Below are 22952 nucleotides of genomic sequence, written 5' to 3' on the forward strand. Positions count from 1 at the left end.
AGGAAATGGGGAGATGTGGACAAATGGAAGAGCAGATGGTATAGGAAACGAGATGACATATCAGACAGAACATTCCCAGCGTTTCCCGTAAGAGAAAAGGAAAAAGTGGTAATGGAGTTACCTATGAGAGAGATTCCAGGAGGAGGATATGTGCATGTCCCATGGACCAGACAGGACATTTTGTCATTTACAAATGACTTCCCTAGATTACGGGAAAAGCCAGTCGAGTGGTACAGACAGGTAGACAGATTTGTGAAATTATCCAAGGTACTGTGGATTGACCTGAATAGTCTGTTTGATATAATAGTGCCAGCAGACTTGTGGACAGAATGTAAGATAGTCATAGACTGGCCCACTAAAGAATACCCGAGAGATCCCAAAACAGGAGCTCCAGACCCGGAGGTCATGAAGAAGTATGAACAGGTCATGGCCTTCTTGAAGAATAAAGTGCCCCCAAAAGAAACAGATTGGGTTAAAATAGATCGAACACATCAAGAAGCGAAAGAGTCAGTCCATGCATATTATGAGAGGCTAATTCTGGCGTTCAAACAGTTTAGTGGGGATGATAGCCTGGGAGAAAAGGACCTGAGTCATTTTGTGTACAGATTTGTGTATGGTCTGCGTCCTGAGATTGGGGACATGATCAGGCAGCACACCGTGGACTGGCAGAGTAAGAAAATAGATGAGATCCTGAGACATGCTAAATACTTTAGTGATGAAATTGAGGCAAAACAGCGGAAACTAAAAGAGAAGGCAATGTGGGCTCAAGTAAAAGTTGCAGAGAGGCAGGAAGCTCAGCTAATAGAACAAGCCAATAATCCAGGCATAAAATCAAAGTTTGGTCCAGGAAAGGGAAAGGGTAACATTGAGGAAGCCAAGAAGAAGTTCCCTTGTCACAACTGTGGCAGGTTAGGGCATTGGAAATCCGAGTGTAAGAATCCACCTCTTGCTAATGATGAAAATCCGTCATTAAATCCACAGGTGCAGTGTGAGGGGAGTGGCCCATCGCCACAACAGCAGAAGGCTGTCGATCTACAGAATCAAGTGCCAAAACCGCCCTTTCCACATAGCCGTAGTACACAAAGATATAGCAAGGAAACGTGATTCTACAATGAAGAACAGGTAAACAAACCGCAACGCGCTAGCGCTGTGTCACAATATTGGATGCACAATGATGAAAGTGAGCCAGAAGAAATCTATTGACGGTGCCGAAAAGAGGAAGCAGAGTGCGTACTTGGCGCATCTGTAGAAATAGATCAGACAGGACCATTTGTAGATGGGAAAGTTAATGATGAAAATATTACTTTCTTAGTAGACACTGGAGCTACACGATCTACTGTCAGATCAGCAGAAGTGAAAAATCTTTCTCTTTCGGATGAAACAATCCAAGTAGTTGGTGTGTCGAACACCCAGATAAAAACGTACCTTACTGATCCTGTAAAGGTCAGAATAGGGAAATTCTCAGACATGCATAGATTCGTGGTGTGTGACACCAGTCCTGTGAATCTATTAGGGAGGGATTTGTTGTGCAAAATGAATTGCACCATATTCTGTACACCAGACAGAATAGCTTTTGAAACACCAGATGAGGATGTCCTGTATAAAATGACCATAGCTAATCGAGAGTGTGAGGTTGCTGGAACCTATGCAGTATTCAATCCAGATGAATTGCCCCCAGAATTGAAACAGACAGTGAAAGCAGCAGTTTGGGACTTCACTGGGGAAGATGTAGGCCTGATGAGAAATGTAGACCCAGTGAGAATTGCTGTAAAAGAGGGAGCTGTTTACCCCAACATTCCACAGCACAGACTGACCCCAGAAATAATAGCAGGGGTAACCCCTTTAATTGAGAAGATGATCCAGCAAGGAGTGCTGAGGGAAATAATGAGCAGTCCATGTAATTCGCCTATCATGGGACTGAAAAAGCCAAGTGGGAAATTCAGGATTGTATAAGATTTGAGAAAGGTTAATAAGATTGTCGTTTCCTGTTGTCCAATTGTTCCAAATCCCTCAGTAATTTTGTATCAGATCCCACATGATGCAGAATGGTATACGGTAATTGATTTGTGTCATGCTTTCTTTTCCATACCTTTGCATCATGACAGCCAGCCACTTTTTGCATTCAGGTTTGGAAACCGTATTTTGGCATGGTGCCGAATCCCACAGGGGTACACAGAAAGCCCTTCCATTTTCAATCAGCTGTTAAAAAAATCTCTGGAAAGCCTTACCATGCCTGAAAATTCAGTTGTGGTCCAGTATATTGACGACCTACTGGTGGCGTCAAAGACACGTGAAGCTTGTGAAACAGATACCATAGCTTTGCTAAATCATCTGGCAGATGGAGGACTTAAGGTATCTCCAGCAAAACTGCAGTACTGTAAGAAGGAAGTGACATACTTGGGTCATAATATTGAGAAAGGCCTGAGGAAAGTAACCATATACAGAATCCGAATCATTAGAGGAATGAGAGCTCCAATGACCCAAAGAGAAGTAAGAATGTTCCTAGGAATGGTTGGGTACTGTCGGCAGTGGATAAGTAATTTCTCCCTGATTGCCAAACCATTGGTGAGATTGACAAAAAGTGAGGTGAAAGACCCCCTTGAACTGAACAAAGAAGAATTGGCAGCATTCAAACAGCTGAAAAACAGTCTTTGTGAAGCCCCTGCACTAGGTATGCCAGACTATGAAAAGGAGTTTGAGCTATACTGTAGTGAGCGAAATGGGTGTGCACTTTCAGTGTTGATACAGAAACATGGAAGACAAAGAAGGCCAATAGCCTATTTCTCATCAATGCTAGATCCAGTGGCAATAGGTCTGCTAGGATGTCTGAAAGCGGTAGCGGCCACATGCCGAAGTCTAGAGCAGAGTGAGGGAATTGTGATGGGGTATCCAGTAAAAGTGTTTGTACCCCATAGTGTGGCAATCCTTTTGACAAGGAGTCGAACACAGTTTATGTCACATAGTTGGCTGATTAAGTATGAAAAGGTCATTCTGGGTGCGAACAATGTGAGTCTGGAAAGATGTGTGAATGTGAATCCAGCTACACTTTTGCCTGATGCAGAGAGAGTGGAGATAAGAGAAGAAGCTGATCATGATTGTCTGGATGTGCTTGATTATTGCACGAAACCTCGTCCTGATATAAAAGACCTATCACTGCCAGAAAGTGATCATGTGTTTTTTGTGGATGGATCCTGTTTGAGAACGGAAGAAGGAGTGTTGAGTGCAGCCTATGCAGTGTGTACAGTTTCAGCAGTTATAGAGGCATCACCCTTGAAAGGAGTTAGATCCGCTCAAGTAGCCGAAATAGTGGCATTAACCAAGGCATGCAAAATTGGAAGAAATGCAAGAGTGGCTGTGATGACTGACAGCCAGTATGGCTTCGGAGTTGTCCACGATTTTGGCCAACTATGGCTGCAAAGAGGTTTCCTGACCTCAAGTGGAACTCCCATAAGGAATGCAGAAGTGGTGGGAAAATTGCTTGAGGCAATACAAATGCCCAAAGAATTGGCTGTGGTGAAATGTGCTGCTTATGGACAAGGTAGTGATTACATCACTACTGGAAACCGGTTTGCTAATGACATGGCTCAGTATTGTGCCCGAAACAAATATTCGATCAATCGGTGTAAGGAAAAGGAAATGTCTCCTTGCTCCATAATGTTTACTAACGTTGTGGGAACATGGGAAGAAGTGAGGCAACTGCAGGATGAAGCAGGGGATGAGGAAATGAGACAGTGGGTAAAAGCAGGATGTGCCCCCAGAGAAAAAGATCATGTGTGGGTTTATCGAGATGGAAGACCAGTAATGCCTGATAGCATGATGTCAACCATGGCACGGATGTATCATGGCCAAGGACATCTGGGAAGGGATGCCATGATAAGGGCCTTTAAACAGACCTGGTATAATCCAAAATTCAGGCTGATTGCAGAGAGTCTCTGTCAGAGATGTTTGACATGTCAACAGTACAATCCAGGAAGAAAAACAGTGGTGAGTCTGGGTACCATCGGTCAGGAGGGAGGACCTTTCACTAGAATGCAAGTAGATTTCATTGAAATGCCCCCTTACAACAAACTGAGGTATGTTTTGGTGGTAGTTTGTCTGTTCTCTAGGTGGGTGGAGGTATACCCAACCAGAAGAAATGATGGAATCACAGTGGCCAAGCTGTTGTTGAGGGAATTCATCCCAAGGTACGGGTTCCCAATAACCATTGACTCAGACAGAGGAGGAAATTTCTACAATGAGATCATGAAACTGATTTGTGAAGCATTAGGTGTACAACAGAAACTGCATTGTGCCTACCGACCAGAGGCTTCTGGTGTGGTCGAGCAAATGAATGGTACCATCAAAAATAGAATTGGAAAAATGTGTTTGGCCACAGGGTTGAAATGGCCTGATGTCTTGCCTCTGGTTTTGATGACCATTAGGTCTACTCCCGATAGAACCACAGGTTTGAGTCCACACAAGATCATCATGGGCCGTGCCATGAGACATGTGTTTGTGCCAGTCAACAAGCTGATGACTATAACCGATGACATGATTTTGGATTACTGTAAAGGCCTGGCTGACGCAGTTCATTCTGTGTTTCACCAGGTTGGAGCAGATGCCACCACACTTGAAAATAAACCAGCCCATGATTTGAGCCCAGGGGACTGGGTAAGGATAAAAGTACACAGAAGAAGAAACTGCCTGGTTCCAAGGTGGAGAAGGCCAAGACAGGTCATCCTGACTACAACAACTGCTGTGAAGTGTGCAGGACTGAAAAACTGGATACATGCTAGTCACACTCTGAGAGTTCCAAATCCAGCAGACGGCATTGGAAAAGAATATTTTGACGAATCAGAATCAAGTGATGAGTCAAGCAGTGAGAACACAAAAACAAAAGTAAACCCTGAAAGGGGGGAAAATGAGCCAAGACTAGTTCAGACCCCCAGAGAGGAAATTCTGAGGAAAAGTTTGCAGATTTCAGATACTTCAGATTCTGGAGATGAGCAAAACGCAAGTGGTGAACACAGAAAGAAGAAAAGAAAAGAAAAAAACTTTCAGTCAGAAGTAACATTTACACCAAATGAGAGAGTAGCAGAAATTCCACCTGAGAAAATATTGGAAGAAGAAGAAGAAGGGACAGTTGTAGAAAGAGAGGGACAGATTGCGGAAGATCCCCCGAGGAGGTGTAGGGAACTGCAACATCCAGACAGGTGAAGGGACAATAAGTCAGCAAGAAGATTGCGTGCCGGAGATCCGAGGAGGGACAGAAGTAGGGCCAACCAAAGAGGTGGAAAAGGAGACTTCTGAAAAGGAAAAATCAAACGAAACAGAATCTGAGGACAGCGAAACAGAGATACCAGAAGGTCGAGTTCTGAGAAAGAGTACTTGGATCGAGGAGTGAAACGGTAAAGACGGCAAAACAAGAAGGAACGCCAAAGGAGATATTTGGCCAAATAAAATTAAGAAATTAAGATACAGATTGACACGACCTAAACCCTCAGAGGCTGAACAAGTGAATGAAGTAACTAGTCAGCATCCAGAGAAAGAGGGAGAAACAGAAGTGTCAGAAGCAACCAAACGGGCAAGAAAGCCAAACCAGAAATATAAGTCACCTGAATGGATGTAAGTGGCACTGCCTGAACAAGGAGAAGAGGCAGATAGTCAAGAAAATCCAGAGGAGACTTGGCTGAAACTGATAAAAGAAGAAGAGACTGGGGAAATCCTGAGAGTTATCTTATCCGACATCGGAGAAGAAGCGGAAGATCAGGAAATCCTGCATGTGGATGACGAGAAAGAAGTGAAAAACTACGAAAAGCCTAGCTGATCCTTGTAGGAATACACAGGATTGAATAAGAAAATTGCAATATTTGGACAACCTGATAAGTTTTAGCTTTAAAAGCTATAAGAGGCGGAGTAGAAGAGGCTAAAGACACGGTTAGATCTAACAAGATGGCTAACATAGATGATAACAAGAGTAGATGTACCTTCATGAGAAGATGTTGCAAGAAATGTTGCTGTTGTACAGGACCATTAATGCTTCTTTGGAGCGTACTCGCTCTTTTGATCTCTTTCAAAGTAACTCTAGATACATTAGCAGGACATACTGAGAATATGACTAATATAGTGAAAAACTCACAAAAAGTAATACCGGTTAGAACAAGCACAGAGCACGTGCATCAAGATAGGTCAATAAATGATTTCTCTAGTAATGTGTTTTCAAAACTGTTGTATGAATATGTTAAAACAATGGAAGTAAGGGATTGCTACGTCTGCATGCAATTACCTGCATCTGTTTCAGAAGGGGTGACTTATCATCATCTCCCAGCAACTTATGGAATAACATGTAGTGTCTTGACTAGTATATTTTATCAAGTAGGAAAATTAGAGTATAATTTGTCTAACATAGATAATATTCTTGGACGATTGCCCATGAATAAAGAATTAAATCCAGCTAAAGATGCTAATCCATTAGGAGAAATTTTTATAGAAACTAAAGGACTAACCCTAGAATATATTTTCAAGAACAATTTAACTTGCAGTTTGAAACCAGAAGAGAAAACATTCTTGGATATGGTTGAGGAGAGAAGATTGAAAATACACAAGAATGCAGAAGGACATAAAGAAGGGGAAAACATTTGGGCAATAGATGGGAACAAGGAAACACAAGGTGATGTTAGACCAACCATAGCTATAGATTCACCACAGAAAGGAAAATTATGCATCATGAGAGAAAGATCCCAGTATGATTACATATATATAGGGACAAGTGAGTGTCATGATACATACTTCATTGCATCTGGATGTGGATTTAGAGGTGGAGAAAACCCAGTTTTCCCTGGATTGTATATTTGTGGGAATAAGGCTTATTACAGGTTGCCTGACCATTGGTATGGCACATGTTATGTAGGCCTGGCCTTTCCAAAGATCTTTCACATGGATAGAGTAGAAAATAGTGGGCCAAATAACCTACTAATGCGTAGCAGAAGAGAAACCTGGTTAGAAATTGTAGGTGATATTTTTGGAGCCTTGATACCAGCAGTGGGAATATCTTTGAATGCAAATAATATTCGGAAGCTGTCCACCATAGTGGATCATTTGTCAACAAGCACAGCTGGAGGATTTCTATTGGTAAACACTGAATTAGTTGCCATGCGTGCTATGATTATGCAAAATCGACTTGCCCTTGATATTCTATTGGCAAAAGAGGGTGGAGTCTGTGGAATGCTGAAAGTTCAACATTGTTGCACTTACATTCCTGACGAAAGCAGAGATCTAAAAATCTATATAAAAAATATTACAGAATTGCATGACGAAATAAAACCACTGGAGGTTGAAAGTATCTGGACTAGAATTAGTAATAAGATGGCTGCTTTAAAAACTTTCTTAGGTAAATTAGGTAGTACTATAATAGGGAAAATATTATTTCCATTAACCTGTGTGATTTTTGTATTGCTATTACTTAGATTAGGATGTATGTGTTGTAGATATAGAAGAAATAAAAAGAAGGTTAAAAGAGAAATTTTACAAAAAGAGAGAAAAGAAACCAGAAAAAGATCTCAATGAAATAGAAATGGAAGAGTGGAAGGAGAGTATGTATGATAGAACCCAAAGAGAAGATGAAAGGGAAACAGAATTTTAATTAAGCAAAAAGACATTTCAAATTTCTGCAAAAGGGGAAACAAATTGAAATTTGTGGGTTGTTTGGTGGTGATAAAATCACCAAAGGGGGGATTGCTGGAGCGGGTAAAATAAAAATATTTGGTATACCCAATCCATTTATATATGTTTAGATTAAAACAACTAAAACGATAAATTTTAATGATTAAACAGTGTGCTGTGACGAACTAATCAACCTCATTAATCAAGAGAATATACGTGGGAATGCATTTGCATGGCTAAAATAATAGGTGAACTAAGATTGTACGCATATTAAATTTATATGTTTAGCTTAAGCATCGTTTATGTGATTTGCGCTTAAATAAACCCGCATTAACGGCTTTAATTGTCGCATATGGCTAGATAAATGCATACACATAAGGGTATTAGCAAGGGAATAACATTGTTTTATTCATTTTTTATGTATTAATTACGTTTTGTGTTTCTTTACCTTAAGTTGACTATTTCGGCCTGCTAAAAGATGGCCGCCAACTGAATCCACACTAAAGTACCTGACTTCATGCAATTGACAGCAGAGGAAGGCGTCTGCACTGACTACGTAGCAACCTCTCCTTGAACCTCTGAACCAGGTCCATGAAGACTACTCTGGGCGAGATGCCAATGTCCCTGAACACGGAAGAAATATTGCCATCTGGGAACCAAAAGCCACCTTTTCCACAAAAGACTGATACTTTCCTGACCTGGGAACGATTTTCCCATACGCCTAGTTTAATACATCATCCGTATGTGAACATTTAAATTGTTGCTTAAAATCTTGGGACGGGCTGAATTCAGTCAATGAAATGACTAGAAATTATTAAATGTTTCCTTTATATGTAAAATTTCAGTATAAATATTAGTAGTCCAGAGAGGGAAATTAGGTTACCACCCTACGATCTTGAGACGCAAGACTCTTTGATGATTTTCTGAGGACCCGATTCTGACTTAGAGAACGACAATTAGCCAGAATAGGTAATTATGACTCAAGATTCTATTTCACTTGTTAGGATTTGACTTGCAATTTAATTAGATAAAGAAATTAATTATTTGAAGAACTGTGTCGGGTGGTTATTTCTTAAAATGTATATTAATTAGCATAAGAATTGAAGTGTTTATCATCAAAATCACTAGTACAACTAAATGATCCAGTTGGCCTCCAGATGGAGGAATTGTCAGGATAAATAAATAAATGTGGTCTCCTCCATCCAAGGGAAATAAAGCTGTAGTTCAGAAGATAAATTGAAGACCACTCTCCCCTGTAGGCACGGATAGATTGATGGGAATGAATGTTGGTGTTATGGGTCCCAGCGTGTGATGTATGTATGTGCGTGTGACTGTGGAATCATTCCGTCCATGGAAGCAGGAGGAGATTTTGTGTTCTTAACTGCACCAATAGTATGTCTGAATTTAGGTGGAATCAAAATTACATCCACCTCTTCTTCTCCTGAGAGGTGCAGATCTACAACTGCGTTATTTTCAGCCCCAGTCTTAGTCATTTTGAAACGAAGAAGTTTATTCAAGGGAACTAAGATAAGGTGTTATACACAATTTAGGAACATTATGGACCATATTCACAAGGAGCTATCACCAAATTAACTGCACTTTATCGCAGCCAGAGTCGTGATAAATTTACCTCCCCATTCACAAGCTGGTGCTAACATCCCACAGCACCAGTTTACCCACGATAGCAGCCGCAAAAAACATCGCCACAGAGGATACCCACAACTATCGTTAATGAGATGCAGAGTAGGCGTTCCTGTGCCAGAAGCCGCGACAACACCACACCTCAACATTCTCAATGACCAGCCAGATCGGTGATAAGAACAGAAGACCAGCGATAAGGCGTGTAGCACCAGGAAATCTACACCTGCTCTCACCTGGTGGTAAGTCGTACGGCAGCACGACAAAAGGGAGACCAGCCCAGGGCCACATCGGAAGGGCAACAGATGCCATGGAGCCACACATCATGCGGCCCGAATACCCAAGATGGCCACAACACCCACCGACACCACCCCGGACCACCCCTCCCTGGCACCCCCCTAACAAAGACATGCCACATCAGCTATACAAAAACATGTACAAAATATTCTGCATGATGTCACACAATCACAACAGTTGAAATGCATGTGTCGTCACAGAAATGAGCATCACACATTCACTTTCGAAGCAACAAATAAAACTTTATTCAAATGAACACCGAAATTAAATGAAGACACATGGCGGCTCCCCGCGGGACAGTCCGTAGGTCACAGCCTGCAAGACAAAAATCATGATGAGGAGGTGTGTCCTGCGCACATCAAAGGACAGAGAGGGAGCAGAGGAGAGAGAGAGAGAGTGAGGAAGAGAGAGAGAGAAGAAGAGAGGGAGAGAGAGAGAAGAAGAGAGGGAGAGAGAGAGAGAAGGAGAGGGAGAGAGAGAGAGAGAGAGAGAAGAAGAGAGAGGAAGAGAGAGAGAGAGAGAGAGAGAGAGAGAGAGAGAAGAAGGGAAAGAGAGAAAGAGAGAGAGAGAGAGAGAAAAGAAGATAGGGAGAGAGAGAGAGAGAAGAGAGGGAGTGAGAGAGAGAGAGAAAAAAAGAAGAGAGAGAGAAGAAGAGAGGGAGATGGAGAGAGAGAGAGAGAGAAGAAGAGAGGGGGAGAGAGAGAGAGAGAAAAGAAGAGAGGGAGAGATAGAGAGAGAGAGAGAGAGAGAGTAGAAGAGAGGGAGAGAGAGAGACAGTGAGAGAGAGAGAGAGGGAGAGAGAGAAAGAGCTAGAGCCGCCCCTGCGCACCCAGTCCACACTGCTCACCTGCTGCCACTGGTGTGTCTCTAACCACATGCCGATACGTATAGCAGTACACCAGGACACACATCTGAGTCAGAGCCGTCATCTGAAACAGCGTCCAGATACATGACTGGCACAGTACACACACTTGCACACACACTTGTACAAGATAACATCGCCTACCCGCCCATGCACACCCAGGCAGAGGTATCACAAAGGCACCCACCGCCCACGGAGCATGCCCTCCCACGCACACCCAGGCAGAGGCATCACAAAAGCACCCGCTGCCCAGGGAACATGCCCGACCATGCACACCCAGGCCTCACTGCTCGCCTTCCGCCACCGGCACATACACAGGAGGTCCCACCACATGCCACTGCAAGCCACAAGCCCGGGCCCGTGGACATGGCACCCTCCATACCATGCAGCCACGCTCCGCAGGCCACCAGGTCTCACGTTTGTTGCTGGGACTTGAATACTCCATGGCAGAGGACATACCAGTGCACCCAGCAACATCGCAGGCTGCACACCCGCTCAGTTTTGATTTTTTCAGTATTACATACATCAATTGTGTGTCTTTTGCACACCCGATCAGCCCAATCAGGTACAGGTACAGACACTCTCTGCCTTCAGAGAACAAAGGATTTGGTGGTATGAATATTGGGGCCCAAACCCCAGAACTTTAGAACTCTTTTGGATCAAGAAGACTGCCAAGAAGAAGAGCTGGAGAAGCTGTGAGGAGGAACTACCACTTTGCTGTGTGCTTTGCTGTGTTGGCCTGCAGTGGCTGCTTCTGTCTTGGGCAGTGAATGGACTGGACTGAACTTTCTGCAATCTACTTTTGTGAGTTTCTCCAAGGGCTTGAGGTAGAGCTTGCCCGCTGCTCAAGTAGTCTCAGGAACAGCAAAGACTTCAACCTCTTCTGCCCTCAGCACGGGGATCTGTGTGTTTTGTGCTGCAATAGAAGAAAAGCGACCCGACGCCGCCTACAATGCCGCTGTCGACTTCGTGTCCTGAAGGCACCACAGAGGGCACCACCGCAATGCCGCACCGCGACCCTGGTCTCACCGACGATACGTGCTGATGCCACCACCGAGCCGCTGCTCACACCGCGACCTGTGGGCATCGCACTCCGCACCGCCTCGCTTCACGACGACGCCTTGGTATGGTCGATGACGTTGTTCCATGCCGGAATCGATGCCGCTGCTTGCACCGTGGTTCGAGGGCACCGCTCGTAAAGTTACACAACACACCGGTCTCACCCCAAACTGCAGCCTTGGCCTACTGATGCAGGTGCCATCGACTCCATCTGCCGACGACAGCTCTTCATCAACGACGACGACGCTGCCTGCACCGTGACCTGACAGCACCGTGATGAGCACCACCTTCATCTCGCACCACGACCCTGGTCTTACCGACGATGCCATCTGATGCCGCCACCGAGCTGCTGCTCGCACCGCAATCTGAGGGCACCGCACGTTACACCACTGCACTTCGCACCGCAGCACCCGACGCCTGCCGACACCAGCGCTTCTGACTCCATCAGAGAGGAGATCAAGCCACAATACATGTGACTTCAAGGGCCCTGACAACTCCTGCACCTACCTCCGGAACCGACGCCTGCGAACGCCGTGTTTTCGGAAGCTCAACGAGAGGTCATCGACGCCCTGCATTTCGTAAAGGTACTGTTTGCGGGTTTTCCTGTACCGTAACTGGCCAGCAACGCCGCGGTCACCCAGAACTGTTTTGATTTGTTTGCTCACGACGCCGAGATAGCCCTGGACTGAGCTATTGACATCAAGGAACTGTTTTTCAAGGTTATTTTGAAAACTGAAGGCTTTTAAGTAACCCTGGGCGTAGTTCGCGAAGTAGCACTTCGCGAAGCTACGCAAAGTGCCGTTCGCACTACACGAGCTACGCGTAGCACTTCGTGAACTGCGTAGTACCTTGTTCGCACTGTGCCAGATATCATTTTCAATGATTGCACAGTGCGGACAAGCAACCGGCACTGTGCAATCATCGAAAATGGCATCTTGCACAGTGCGAGCTGTAGTTTTCTGCTGCTCGAGTAGATTTTTACTCGAGCGGCAGCTTTCTCTACACGAACTGGTAGTTTCTCATCGCGAGCGGCCGCGAGCATACGCGACCACTCGCAATGAGAAACCTGACCTCCTCGCGTTGGGAATCTTGCCGGGAGGTTTATTTTCCATGCTCGCGATCGCCAACTTGATGTTGCTGATCGCGATCAAGGAAAAAGTATCGCCGGGATGTCATTTTGCATGCTCGCGGTCGCCTACTTGATGTTGAGGAACGCGAGCAAGCAAAAAATGACCGCAGCACTACGCAACACTACGCTACGCATGTTCGCACTGTGCTACGTGCAGTTCGCGTAGTGCGAAGTAGCGCGAACTTCGCAAACTACGCGAGCGTAGCGTAGTGCTTTGCCCAGGCTTACTTTTAAGTACTGTATTGTGGATTTTTATAATTTTGGTCTTGTTTTAAGTATATCAAAATATTGGATATTTTTCTAAACTGGTGGGGTGTCCATTTGTAGTGCTTACACTGTATTACTGTTGGTTATGTGCAAATGCTTTACACACTGCCTCTAAGATAAGCCTGACTGCTCGTGCCAAGCTACCAAGGGGGTCAGCAGGGGTTATTTTAGGAGTGTTACTCCCTTATCCTGACTAGGAAGAAGGGTCCCTATTTGGACAAAGGTGCAAGCTCTTGCCAACTAGAGACCCCCATTTCTAACAATGGCACTAACATTTCAGATGTAAATATGTGTATATGTGTAACACCATAGCCCGTGCATAACAGCCGAGTACAGCTCTCTGCAGAAAGATGACACCCTGATATTTCAGATGTAAACAAAGTATTGAAACGTTTTTTTAGATGCAAGCTTGTGCAACACTACAGCCTGTGCATAGTAAAAGAGTACAAATATATGGCACCCTTATAATTCCGATGTAAACACGTGCAACAACACAATCCCTGTATAGTAACAGAAGAGTTGGCTTCAAAAATATGACCCCACCAGATGTAAATATGTAAGCCAAACAAAAAATGGGTGGAGAGTGGGCAGGGATTATGCAAAGCTTCCCCGCTATAATATATACACCATGACTCGCAAAGTGGGCAGTGCATAGAAGAGCAGGAAAGAGCCACATCTACTAAGATAAGATTACCCTTTTAGTACAAAATACTATGCCTAGACAAACATTAAAAATTCTCCCACTTTGGGTGTGTGCTGGGGAGTGCAGCGCACATGCAAAGGTTGGAAAAGTTTAGAGAAATAAAAGCATTTCTCTAAGTTAAAGCAACTCCACGGAGGTGTTATTTTTCAGGGGGCCAACACCTGTATAGTTAGGGATTTGTGTCACGAGCCATGGGTGGTTGCTTGGGAAAGCCAATGTCCAACCCATGGAATGACCACCTGATGCAAAGTAATGAAGAGTTACTTCCAGGCAACTTTCCAGCGCAAAACAGCTTTGTCGCTGGAAAGTCAATTTGAAAAAAATAGTTTGTACTGGTTTGCCTCACTTATGTGACACAAACTCAGCACAAGATGTTAATATACCCCCCTAATTATTTGATCCTTTGGTAAATATAAACTATTTTAAGGTGTGATAAGATCTCCCTGTATAATCTAAAAATCCATCCAAACCTACACGAAAAAGGCCCAAAATTTGGTGACTAAAACGAAATGAATGATCACAGGTCATCACGACCGAAGACAGATGGTCAAGTGGCCTCTGACAGTTAAAACCGCGGCCCAGTATAACCACCGACAAACCAGCTGAGAGCTTGTTATGCGAAACAAATGTTCTCTGGGCAGAACTGCACTGTGGTATGCACTTATACTTACGCTTGAACTCCCCATGCCCCAAAGCAGCCTCCAGGCTCAAACTGGTATAGGGTAGTCTGGCCAGGCGCGCAACACCCATTGGACTCAAAGGGCTTCAGTCCCCCCCATCGTGTGTGGCAGCCCGGGATGAGGCAACTTCCCGGGGACACACACAGCCACACCCGAGCACTTCACAGGTCTTTAAAAGACCATTTGCATGTTAATGAGGCCTCGCTGTTGTTTCACCCCTTCCAAGAACCCCTGCAGCTCCACTCTGCCTATTGCTTAAAGATTCAGCCCCCCCCCCCCGAAATCTGCTCCACTCTGCCTATTGCTTAAAGATTCAGCCGCCCCCCGAAAAATGTTCTTAGCCCCCCCCCGAAATTTGCCTCTAGTTGCGCCTCTGAGTCTGGCAGTAACAGAAAGGTGGTTTAAAGGTCAGTCTCTGTGCTGGTTTCTGGGCCTGTTTTATGGTCTGTAATGAGTCTTTGGCTACCGCCACAGAAGTAGGATGCCGCCATCTCTTCACAGCAGGTCAGGGCTTTAAGTGAGATGAAAACACTGAAGGGGTCTCTCAAAGGGGCATGGCCGATGTAATTTAGGGTGTGGCTTAAAAATCAAATTAAAAATCTGTGCTTGTCTTGGTCAGGGTCGCGCTGGGACGCCCCGTTGCTGGGGCAGCCATGCGCGCTATAAATCAGCCTAATAATAATAGAATAGTGTGCCGCCCCACTGGTATTTTTCTGCTTCTCTCATTGCATCCAGATTTATAATGCAACAAGTACCATCACACCTGCAAGAAGCCAGGCCTTTTAGTGGTTGTAAGTTGAATGTAATAAATAAGCAAAGACTATGGCTTTGTTGTATATAATATTGAAAATGCTTCAGTTTTGAAATGATGAGACTGTGAAAGAACTAAAACGAGTCTCTTTGAAGTTGCATCAAAGTCTTTGAACAGCGGTACTGCAGCAGTTAAGATTTTCTTTTCCAACCTCAGGGTGGGGGCAGAAATGAGAGCCCGATAGCGGCCCGTCTCCGCACCTGCTTTTAAGAACTGCCGGTGCTCAGCACCGCACGCCCCGGCCCTCTTAAAGCCCTGCAGGCTGCAGCAGGGCCTAGGCCGGTCATTTAAGGAAGACTTCAGTCAGACATTGTCTTTGTGGCAATGCTTACTTGGGTTTAAGTCCTCCTGACCCCCTCACCGAGCTGTGAGATTCTTGTCAAGACAAATGAGATAGGAAAACCCCAGAGGTGAAGCCACCCAAATCAGTGCGCTTACTGATACACAGCTCGACAACCTCGGGGCCCTTTACACGCATATTCGTAGCACAACAGAGAGGTACAAAGTGCACGCAGGCACGTTTTGATCAAATCAGCCATTCCACAGAGCGATGGATCCAAAATAATCATTATTATTTTAAGAAGCAAAAGTGATTTTTGAAATGACCTGACCAACCTACTTGATGGCATCTCATCCTTAGAAAAGGCGTCCAACTTAGACAACATGAAAATATTTATCCTCAGCAGACCGGCACCCGCCCGAAAACCAGACGCCATCTTGGCTACAATCTGTCAAATATAAACTGTTGCTCCTGGTCTTCCAGGTACTTCTGGTGTTTCTCCTGCATACCCCGGCCGCACAGTTTTTCGGACCTCGATCCACCCCACCAAAAGCTTACATCCGCCCCACCTTAGCCCACAACATCCCTGCTTCTCATCCAAATTCCGTGCTTCCATCAATATTCTGGGACACATAGGCTACCGGCACGCTACTGTCATTTAAAATCAACGCAAAACTACCAACCAGACAAGATTTTATAGGTAAGAAGTCACTCCTACCCAGCAGGGAGCATAGTTTAGGACAGGGTTCAGATATGGGACCCCCACAGAGAAGAGTGTATGTTGTCATGGGTTGTAGAGACAGAGTGCGGACGTGGTACTACTACAGAGCGGTGCGCACACTCTAAGATGGGAGACAGGGGCGCCTGCTAAAATATGTCACCCGTGTTGATAATGCTGAATGTTTAGCGTGGCGCCCGGGGGCAGGACAGCAATGAGAAACAGCAGGGAGCATAGTTTAGGACAGAGTTCAGATATGGGACCCCCGCAGAGAAGAGTGAACGTTGTCATCTGAGCAGAGGTGGTCCCTGGCTAGTCCAACGTGAGGAGGGGGGGCACTCTTGCAGTGAGTGTTGCACATAGTTGGTGCATGGGCTGTAGAGACAGAGTGAGGACGTGGTACTACTGCAGATGTGTGTGCACACTTTAAGATGGGGGACAGGGGCACCTGCATATGGCACCCCTGTCAAAAATGCTGAATGTATAGCACGGCGCCCGGGGCAAGACAGCAATGAGAAAGCTGCCTGATGCGTTCCCAAACAAAACGAGCAACAGAGCTGCAGGCAGCTCCTGGGTGAGCCAGGGAATCCACGAGTGTGCAGACTTTTGGCGCATGCATAGAATATAAGGCAGCGCACGCATCTTAATACGCACTATTTTAAACAAGCATTTGCAATGCAATACGACTCTCATTTATGCGAGACGTATTGCATTGAAAATGGGAGTGGTGCTGTTAAAAAAGGCACGAACGGAAGTGGGGGGATGAGGGGTTGGCGAAAAATCACAGACTGCGTGAAGGGGTGGAGACAGGGGAAAAATTGTATTCAGTACAGAGGCCAATAGCCCCGGAAGCATACAAATTACGTCATGGCCATCAGGAGGAAGGACTAACAAGGATCAGGATCCAGCATTTAGGCTGTAATCCTAACAAAAAAATGGGCGGAGAGTGGGCGGAGCTTATGCAAAGCATCCCCGCTGTAGTATATACACCATGCCTCGCAAAGCGAGAAGCGCATGCGCGCTGCAAGCTAGGCGAGACCTAAAAACAAATTCTAAAGTACAAGGGCCTTGGAGATTAGTTCCCAATAGAGATAGAAGAACATGTACTGCGCTAAGCAATGAGTCTTTTTAGTAGCTTTTCTATGCCGAAAAGATGCGACCCCTCGTAGATAACATAATGCATATCCGCTTTGAAAAGTAATGGCTTGAAATATTAGCCGCGTAAGTGTGAGTCGGCCGCAGCTCAGAACACCGGACAAGGACCAGGCAGAATATATCCTCCTAATGTGGCCATATAAAGCAAAAGTTCAGTGAGTGCCTAAGAAATTAAAAATGGGTTGGTTTTCCCACCTTTTTCTTTCTCAGTCTTTAAAGTCATGTGTTGTGTACCCTGTTAGCAACCTCATTTAAAACCTTAACGTTAAGTCATTTTTAACTAAGACACATCCATTGCTTTTTTATGTGTATCCCCTTTATCCAGCTGATAAAGTGAAACCATTGAGCATGAGTTTTGAATGTGTACAGTAGTGAAACTAGATTTACATGTATAACATTTCTTCTTTTTTCTGAGTGAAAATGAATATGTGAACGAAAGAGTTACAATGTTCTCTGATTTTTCCCATTTTTCCTCTTTTCCTCTTTGTTCTTTCTTTATTGGCTATTAAGAATTCTCTCCAGAGGTATGCACAAGATGATAAATATTATTTTTCAGGGTACCAATTTAGTCCCACATAATATTGTTGGAAGCTGTTGAATACATGTATGGTCCTGAGGAAAGCAACCGGCCCTTTTTGGGTGCGAGATTGGCTGAAACATGTTGACTTTTTGGTTCTTTGATGTGTAGGATGACCTTATAGTCCTGTTAACAGCCTGTATGCTTTTACTCTTGCCCTGGTTTCCTTTTTAATTAAAGATTAAAAGGATTGTTCTTAGAGAGCTCAAATAAATGTTAAGGTTTCCCTTGTACAGATCCTGTTATGTCTCAGATGAAAGAAATTCAACCTCCTGGTGGAGAAGAGGCCTAATGATCATGCTAAAGATCATAAGTATGTCAGTGGAGACAACTTACTACTGAGGTAAGTGGTGAGTGAGGGCCTCACTATTACTGTTATCATTATCATTGGAAGAAACCATATCAACTAGTAATGATGTCATAGTATTCAGCGACCTAATTCCATATGTAATTATGCAGCCTCTCATCCAGGGCCCTCCCTATTTCCAGTACATTTAGCTTGGACTAAGATATATTACCCCAACATTCCTTTTAACCATCCATTGGGTCCAGTTCATGATGGGTCAGATAAATAGCAGATCAACTCAACCCATTCCATTTGGTCTTTAACAAGTTTATCATCCCTCCTTACTTGAGGAGGATTTCCTCTGCTGCAGCCAATTCAATGAAATCACAAATCAGCCATTAGTAGTTGGGGTCTAGTGCTGAAACAATGTAAAGCAATTCTTTTCATTGGCAGTATTTTTTCTAAATATATAACCTTTTGTGCCCATGCACCCCTTTTTTAGGTCTTGCCTAACAGCGCACACATGCTTTGTTGCTGCAAAGGGTATTAAAAACAGTAAAGGGTTTAAGCCCGCCCATTACTTACCATTTGATAGCTTGTCTTTTTTTGTTAACATCCAAAGACAAAGATATGGAGCTTAGCTCTTGCCTATTTGTTTCACCAAAAAGACAAAGCTATCCACACAGTTCCACACCACACAATTCAACTCCAAACATTTCCAATCCACACCACAAAATTGAACACCAAACCACTTAATTTAATTCAATAACACAATTACACAGCACACCACAAATCAAAACCACACCAGACAATTCCACATCATGCCGCAAAATTCAACAGCACACTGCATAATTAAACTCCAATACAAACCACTCCACAACACAAAATACAATTCCACATAATTCCACTCCAAACCACAAAACCACAAAATCCCACTTCATGTAATTTAAGGACACTCAATCCCACATAATCACTATCCATATAATTCCTCTGCACGCCATGCCACATAATCCACTCCACACCACACAATTACACAACTACAAATTCCAATCAAACCCACATAATTCCTCTACACACCACTGTATTATGGTTCTTGACTCACATGAATTTACTAGATAAACATTTTAAACTCTCCTGAGTCTGTGGTTGTCTAAATGAAGGTTTGTTATATGCAATTTTCACCTATTTAGTTAACTAAAATGTCCATTAACAAGAGGAAAATACATTGGATGAAGAGGTTTGGTAAGATATGATTAGATAAAATTCATCTTACAGGTATTAGCACAATAAATTGACCCCAGCGGTATTTACTAGTCTATTATGAATGAGTGCGTGTTTATGGGCCCAAATGAGTATATTGTAATGAGTATCTAAGGTTAGTGACCCACTGGATCAGTTTGACCCGCATGCCCCCACCTCCGCCACTAGGCACCCCCACGGAGAACTACTCACCGGGGCGAAGGAAGCAGGATGGCAGAGCTGGTCCAGAAAGATTACTCGGGCCGCAGGTGTCCGCTCAGGCAAGACAGGGAGTCGGTGGCGCCACCACAGCCCAGGACAAGCACCAGCCACGTGCCCGCAAGAAGGCCCAGACACCGCGCCAGGCCCCAGTGGTGGATCTCGGTATGCCTGCACCAACGGGGCCCAGGAAGGCAGCAGTCGATACCTCAGTACAAGGTGGGTCTGTAGAGCACAGTGCTGGGGACCGCACCGAGATTGTCCACAGGATTTTGAACGGATAATAGGCTTGGCTGGCAGAGCCCACTCAGAGTGTGGCCATCTTGCAGCCGGCTAAGCCACGGCCCCTCCTATATGAGGATTTTAACTTATAAACTGCAAGTAACAAAAAGATCTCTTTGACATAGCAGTAACCTATTGACCTATTAACATTATGTGAACTTCGTGATCTGCATGGCACATGTTTTTAGCAGCAGGCAAATTAACCCTCTGAGCTACCTTAGGAGGAGTCAAACTTCCACTAGACAAACCTCCTCTCTCACTCCAGGAAGAACATTAATCACCGGAGTAATCTTGACATTTTTATTGACGTTTGAAAATTGCTGGAGGCAAGGAACGAGGCAGCAGGTGATTTTCAAGCCATGATATATTTGCAAACAGGGCGCCCCCACCCAAAGTCTACGCCCTGAGTGGTGGCACCGATCGCACTGCCCTTGAGCCGGCCCTCTAACCACATATTCTTTCTTCCTTCATCTATTTTGTTTCCACCAGAAGTTGTCTGAATGGCTGACTTAATCTTGGAAGAACTAAGTGTAGACCCGACTCAAAACTGTAGGTGCAGACCAAAGATCTGATAGACAGCGTTCTCTGTTATGTTAGAGACTGAGTAACCTGTCCGCCAATCTCTAAGTCAGGCCCTTACTCCTTGTAGTCCATGTGCAGGACGTATCTGTTTGCTACCGGGCTTCATCTGGAGGTGTATCTGATTGTCTAGCCGGTGAATGTGCCTGTTCTGCCATACCACTGCCTGCCAGTTGCTGTTTTTTGACTAGTGCACAACATATAATTTGCTTGGGGACTCAACCTCGTTGAATAAAACATGAGGCAAAGCAAGATGTTATCCACAGGAATCTCAGTACCTTACCCATCCCTGGTGTTGTTTCTTTGCAATCTGGCATTTGTAGTGCTGATTTTGCAAAGGGATAAACAGAACAACACAGCTCGAAATAAAGAGAGAAAACACATTGACTGAAGGAAATATTCACGCGTGGAACTGGGAAACTTCAAAGCTTGACATGGGGCAGTGTGGGCAAATCCTGCTGCAGCCTGGATGCGGATTCCCAGTGTTTAATTTGAGTCAGGGGTTGCCGGTGATAGCCAACGACACTCATTTTGGGGGGACCAGCATTTATTTTGCTGCATCAGACTTGCAACAGGAGCAAGAGATAAGCAAAGTGGAAAGACGGAGGTAGAGAAACACCCAAACAATGTCAGAAGGGGAGATAGCAGGAACCTGAATGTGGGGCGATGAGGAGGATTATACAGTGTATTTGTGCAACCTCACTGTGTAATACACTTATCAATCCCTTTAGGACCATTTGGTTTCATCTGTCAAACCCTCAGCTCAACCCTCGGTGGCTAGGGCAATGAGAAGCAATGTTTACACAGAGGAAATAGTGTAAAACATTTAAACGGCACCAAAACATTTGAAGAAGAAATCAAAACAAAAGAAAAAATAACTGACACAAATTTATAAAACTAGATAGCATTTTTAAACAAATTTAGACACCAGTACAAAAAGAGCCACCGCAGAGTTCCAGATATATACATTTTAGAAGAATCAATAAATCAAAGCGTTTTCATCCAACCGTGAACAAGCCTTGGCAAATTTAACAGATTTAACACTTAGAAACTTTCACAAAGAAAACTTGGGTAGGTGTCAATTTGGTTGGGTGGAAGAATTTGGGGTGATCAACTGCAGCAGGTAAACTAGTCAGGGGGTACACAATAAGGAGCTATAGAGGGAAAGAAACCCAGGTCGCCCTCCACTCAAACAGTCTAATACTACAAAGACCTGGGTGTCAGAAGGTTTGTTATGCCATACATACTGGTTCTAACCTTATAGGTCTTTTGTACTACCCCTAATCAAAAAAGTCTTTGGGGGTAGTTGCCAGCTAGTTAGCTACCTTCACTTACTTAAAAAACAAAAACGTTTAGCAGTTTTACTCCGAGCAGTCTCGCAAATGATCGTGAAGGTGTCTAAACACATGTGTAGTACACCTGGGGTTTCTCAATGTGATTAACTACTGAGGAAACCGTGAATAAACAAATAACTTTCAAAAAATGTCAAAGAGACGTGATGGCACCTCACGTGCGCAACCCCAATGGAGCCTGCTGGCTGGTACTCGTCAGCATTGCCCACTCTTCTCATCATCGGCAGCCATCACGCTCCAAAACAATAAAGAGGTGTCCAAAAGATAAAGCCAAAACAAAACAAGTAGTGCGACTTAATAGTGAAGATTAAAAAGTGAAACAGGTACACCCACTATAGGTTCCAACTTTATTCCGCCTTAGGAGTGCACCTACTTCAATGATTAAAAAGGTTGCTGAATATGCATCCCCTCCTTACATGCCAACATGTTTCATCGCCTGGATTCTTTTTGGCGATTTCGTCAGGGCAACAAACGTCGCATGGCACACGATAAGGACACTTCTTAAAATCACACTCGGAGACTGCCAAGAGTAAAAAGACAATACACACATAACACTTAACTATGGTGTTCATCCCTTCTTTCTAGGTCCAATCGGACTCTAATGCGTGTGTCTATAAATCATTATTCCCTTACCCTCGTGGAGCCTTGGCCTCGCGTACCAGCTCGATGAATGAGGTCACCAATAGGCTCCTTATGTGAGTCCTCGGGGTTTTGTGTGGCATTCCACCGTAATGCCAATCTGTTAATAATTTTAAACAGTTGTTCAATATATTCTTGTGTTCTATTCCAGCCTATTATATGATCTCCCTCGCCATATAGATATTCGTATTCCTTCGGGTGTTAAAAAAGACTCTGAAGTCATGTCGGACTGCTTGTATTCCCTCTGTAATACAAATCCCCTCTCTCATCGGCAGGCCAGCCCCGTTCTGTCCTTAAAACTAAGAGGTGTTCTGACTCGTTCGTAGCCCGGTCTCTCATGCTAGCAGGCGATAGTCTCGTGGCCTCTAACACTAAAGCATTTGCAACATGCTAGCGCCCTCCCCTCATACATCACACCTCCTTACCACCTAAAGCCTCACGGAGCTCCTTCTCTCCGCCGGTCACCGGTGTTGTGATCCCGCGGTCAATTTATGCTCCCGCCCACTACTCGTCTTCCTCTGCGCGTAGCTAGAATGGGC

Source organism: Triturus cristatus, chromosome 3_1 (assembly GCF_964204655.1).
Source record: "Triturus cristatus chromosome 3_1, aTriCri1.1, whole genome shotgun sequence".
Taxonomy (NCBI): Eukaryota; Metazoa; Chordata; class Amphibia; order Caudata; family Salamandridae; genus Triturus; species Triturus cristatus.